General features: G+C 37.2%; 1 long non-coding RNA gene across 1 annotated transcript; it reads right to left on the reverse strand.

Moving 5' to 3' along the window:
* Window positions 1-1,528: 1,528 nt before the first annotated feature.
* LOC112772569 (uncharacterized) lies at window positions 1,529-5,066 on the reverse strand. The gene is made up of 2 exons (XR_003187568.3): window positions 4,423-5,066; window positions 1,529-2,250 (listed from the first exon to the last, which is right to left on the reverse strand). It is a non-coding gene; the product is annotated as an uncharacterized lncRNA (long non-coding RNA).
* Window positions 5,067-5,313: the final 247 nt, after the last annotated feature.

The raw sequence follows: 5,313 nt of genomic DNA on the forward strand, positions 1-5,313 counted from the left end.
AGCCATATCTGTAGTAACCTTCGTCTTATGGGTGCTTGGCATCACATAGTTGGACAGCAGCTGCTGCCAAATACAGGCCTCATATGTCAAAGAACGGACACGGATACCCAAGGGAGTCGTCTTATCAGCACCATATATCCACTGACTCCCTGATAAACCCCATATTTAGGGTTTATCTTGTGTTGAATTTAGAAGGTTTTGTCAACCTTTCTCCCATTTATCCAATGAAATAGCATGATTTTGTAAATTCTCCTTTATTTGTGCTTAAGAGTGAAAACATGCTTTTTAGGTCCTTAATTGTTTAATCTTGATTTACCTTTGATTTCATTAGATGTCTTGATATGTTTGTTAAGTGATTTCAGATTTATGAAGCAAGGATTGGATCAAGGGAATGAACAAAAAGCATGTAAAAATGGAGAACTCATGAAGAAATGAAGGAATCGCAAAAGCTATCAAGCCGACCTCTTCGCACTTAAACAACCATAACTTGAGCTACAGAGGTCCAAATGATGCGGTTCCAGTTGCGTTGGAAAGCTAACATCCGAGGCTTCGAAACAATATAAGATTTGCTATAGTTGCTACACGTATGGTGATGTGTACGCGCACTGTACGCGCACGCATCGTTGCTGCCATATGATCCACTTAAAGCAATACGTGGCCAGCGAATTCTAAAGCCTTGTGGGCCCAATCCAACTTATTTCTGATGCTATTTAAGCCAAGGATTGAAGGAGAATCAACATACTTTACATACTTTCACACATTAGTTTAGTTTAGGTTAGTTTTAGAGAGAGAAGCTCTAACTTCTCTCTAGAATTAGGATTAGGATTAGGTTTAGTTCTTAGATCTATATTTTGATTCATGCTCTCTACTTCTTCTTCTTCTTCTCAATTCTTTGTTGTTGAATTTATGATTCCTCTATTCTTTTGTTGTAATTTCCTTTATGTTGTTTCTATGCTTTATTGTAGATCTACTCTTGTTCCTTCTATTTTCTTCCAATTTAATTTGAGGTAATTCATAATAATTGTGTTTCTTTTGATTATTGTTATTAATTCCTTGCAATAAGTAGTTGTTAGATTTTATTGTTGTTATCAATTTACTTTGCTTTCCTTTTATGCCTTTCAAGTGTTTGATGAAATGCTTGGTTAGATTTTAGTATAGATTTTATTCCTCTTGGCTTTGGTAGAGTAATTAGTGACGCTTGAGTTATCTAATTCCTTTGTTGATTGATAATTAGAAGTTGCTAATTGATTTGGATACCTCTAAAGCTAGTCTTTCCCTTGGGAGTTGGCTAGGACTTGTGGAATCAAGTTGATTCATCCACTTAACTTTTCTCCATGATTAGAGGTTAACTAAGTGGTAGCAATGGACAATTGTTGTCACAATTGAGGAGGATAACTAGGATAGGACTTCTAGTTCTCATATCTTGCCAAGAGCTTTCTTAGTTGTTAGTTTATTTCTTTTGCAATTTACATTCCTTATTCCTTAACTCAAAAACCCCAAATATACTTCATAGCCAATAACAAGAACATTTGTTTGCAATTCCTAGGGAGAACGACCCGAGGTTTGAATACTTCGGTTTATAATTTTAGGGGTTTGTTACTTGTGACAACCAAATTTTTGTATGAAATGACTATTATTGGTTTAGAAACTATACTTGCAACGAGAATTCATTTGTGAATTCTAAACCACACAAAAGTCATAATCATCACTCCCAGACTCAGCAATCACTACTAAGACTTGGTCCCAATCAAAAGTCTTCATCTTCCTCTCTCCTTCAGCCTCTTCATATGAATCTTTACCACTCGGTCTAGGCCTAAGGTGGAAGGCATACTCAATTGCCTCCTCAGTGACCAGAATCTACTGGCCTCTCAGGTAAACTGCATCAAGGGCCCCAGTGTAGTAGTTCGCATAAAATTCCTTGACCCATGATTCATTCACCGTTGGAAGCTCCCAACCTATGAAACTCCAACTCCACTGAGCAATCTGATCATCCGTATACTGGCTCAACTCATCCGGGAGATGGAGTTCCCTCTCAACATGCAAGTTCTTTTTTAGGAACTTTTCAAACTTTCGCTTCGAATATGCATTGCTGAACTTATGTTTATCAGTAGGAGGTGTATTCTGAGCTTCTCTGTCACTCCCACTGATACGCCTTGCATAGAATGCAAGATCAGAGGTATCAGCAGACTGAGAAGTCCGCTTTCTTTTGCCGGAGCTTGTGGCCTTACCCTTCCCTTTTCTATCAGCCATCTGCAAAACAAGAAGGGAAATGGGGATATGAACATAATCTAGAGGCACACAATCAAGGAAGTGTGACAAATAGAGAACAAGCAGAAACTGCATCACCTAGCAACATATAACAGAAGTGAACAGAAAATGGAAATTGAATGGAAGCATACATGAGAATCAAATTAAATCAAACACAAACAATCTTCCAATCAAATTCAGGATATGAGGGTAGCTAACTTGCTTGTTTATCGAAGAATAAAAGAAGGAAGGAGCAATGTTACTATGCACCAAGAGAAAGAAAACAGTTAAAAGTTAAAAGTTAATGTTAGTTGAAAAATAAAAGGAAAATTAAAAGTTAAAAGTTATGTTAGTAAAAAGGAAAATGGTTAATTGAAAGTGAAAAGAAAAGTTAGATGAAAAAGAAAAGCAGAGTTAAAAGTTAGGCAAAGAAAAAGAAAAATTAGTTTAAAAGGAAAAGAAATAGAAAAAGTTAGTTGAAAAAGAAATCAAAGCTTAAAAGTTATGTAAAAAGAGAGAAGTTAGTGAAAGAAATGGGAGGAAAATCAAAATTTAAGTGCATAGTCACAAGTTTCTTGATTACAAAAAGTTTCAAAAATGTCAAAACAAGCAAGTTTCTATTCACTTTTCAAAAGTTCAAGATGCCAAAATAAGTGATTCACATATATATGTAGAGCACATAATCAAGCAAGTATTAATCACAAGCAATTGGCATAAGTTGAAATAATTTGGTGTTGGCAAGTCAAAACTTTAATGAACAATGCACATAAATGAAATTCAAACACCGAATTTCAATGAGGCATGAAGGTTACAATGTTGAGATAAGAGTTGAAAATTTTATGCACTATGTGACTAAAGGTAATTTGGGCATAGAGAAAATGAGTCAAATTAGCCACATAGGTAGAAGAAATCATCAACCTTGTGAAAGCAAGCAAATGGGGCTCAAATTCAAATGAAAACCAAGCTTATGGTCAATCTGAAAATTCACTCAAACTATTCAATGCATAGAGGTAAATCAGCATTATAAACAAGCAAAGAATGTTATAAGCATGACCAAAACTTGTAAACAAGTTCTTGAGGAGTTTCCGAAACCATTTAGCAAACAAAATTCTATTGACACAGAATTTCGTCAAATAGAGCTTGTTGCACCAAATAAAATAATGTTATTTCATGAAACATAGTTAGGAAAAATCTGGCAGCATTTCAGCAGCAAATTGGCTATTTCCCAAACCCAATCAATCAATTTAGACTTCCTATGAATGCATTAACAATTAAAAACAGAAAAACCATATATAAATTCATCGGAAGTAAGCAAATGGGCCAATATACAGCAACAAAACACGAATAGGCAATGAAACCAAGCCAACAAAAGTAATGGCCTACAAGAAGAACAACAATATACTACCAACAGCAGCATTCTTTTTGTTGGGAAAATAACAGAAACATAATGGCTTAAAAAGACAGCACCAAACAGAGACAAGGAACAATCCAGCAGCATTCTTTCTCTTGAATTCAATAATCTTTCCACTTGCAAGCAGCATGAGTTTAAACAATTAAGCACAACTGAATCCAACAACCAAGTGCAAATTGAATCAAAGAACTCAGCCCATAGCACTCAGAAAAAAAAACAAGGCAGAAACAGATTTCCAGGCAGCAGCAATCACAATTGAAATTCATAATAGCCTTCAGCAAGAGTAGAACAGCCATAAGCCATAAATAGCATGTTTCCCAGGTTCAAGCAAGCAGCAAAAAGAATTCATATGATTTAACCAGTTCCACAAACTGGAATCATTGCAGTTCACATAATATGGATCAAGCAACAAGCAGAGCAGCGCTTAGCAACAACAAACCAAGAAAAATGAATGAAACGGTAACACGTTCACAGCATCTATTTTGGACAATGAATAAAAATACAATAAATAGCAATCACCAGTCCAGAACTCAACACCAAAATAACACAATAAACAAGTTCATCCAGGGCAGCATTCAGGGAAGAGGTAGAATCAGTCCGAACAGCAGCAGTAAGCAAAACAAAACCTACATCCACTAACCAGTTCAAGTTATCTAACCACCTAAATCAACTAAGCTAACCTAATTGAATTAAGCAGGTTAAACAGAAATTAAACTAACATATTAATTAAACGAAAATAAAAGTAACTGAAAAGGAAGGGGAACCTGGGCAGAAACAAAAGTAGAGGGTTGATAAGTGGGTCGACACCGGCTCAGAGGCGAAGCAGCGGTGGCGCTCCAAGACAGAAGCGGCGGAGGTGCTCTATGGCGCTGCGTTGAGAAACAGGGGTTTCCCCCGTTCTTCCCTCAAACAGAATAGGAGAGATGGAGATGAGGTGAGGGAAATGTGGTGAAAGGTGGTGGTTGGTGGAGGGGGCGCCGGCGACTACGGCTGGGTGCCGCGGCGTTTGTGTGGTAGCAGGGAAGCAGAGAAGATAGAAGTGAAGAGAAGAGGAAGAAGAAAAAAAGGGGGGGGGAGACGTGGTGGATGTCGGCGGTGGTGGTTGGTCGGTGGCGGGTTCAGAGACGGAGGTTGAGGTGGTGGACGTGTGAATTTGAAACGGGGTGGGAGGGGTTCAGAGATAGAGACGTTGGAGAGGGGGGTGTTTACGCGAAGAGAATAGGGTTCGCACATAAGGAGGGGGTAGGATTTTAGCTATTGTGCGTACGCACCACGGACATGCACAGGCACGGCTGAAGGAATTAGGATTTGTGCGTGCGCATCAACTGTGCGAACGCCGTGGACAGGGGCCATTTTTTGCAGTGTGCGTATGCACGATGTGATTTTTTTTTTATTTTTAGCATTACCCAACATTTTAATATTCACAGAAACAAAAAATTAACAAAAATCTGCAATTATTTACATTCAACTTTAAAATTATCAAAATTTTATTTTCCAAAACAAAATTTGTTAACTACTCAAAATACTTGAAATATGCACAAACAAAAGCTACCAACTACTTCAACTATTCACAACCAATTAAAAACTTCAAAATTGTAATTCATGGCAAAAAGACAAATTCAAATAAAATTACCAATTATTCAAAAAAGCAATTG

The sequence above is a fragment of the Arachis hypogaea genome, chromosome 18 (assembly GCF_003086295.3).
Source record: "Arachis hypogaea cultivar Tifrunner chromosome 18, arahy.Tifrunner.gnm2.J5K5, whole genome shotgun sequence".
NCBI lineage: Eukaryota > Viridiplantae > Streptophyta > Magnoliopsida > Fabales > Fabaceae > Arachis > Arachis hypogaea.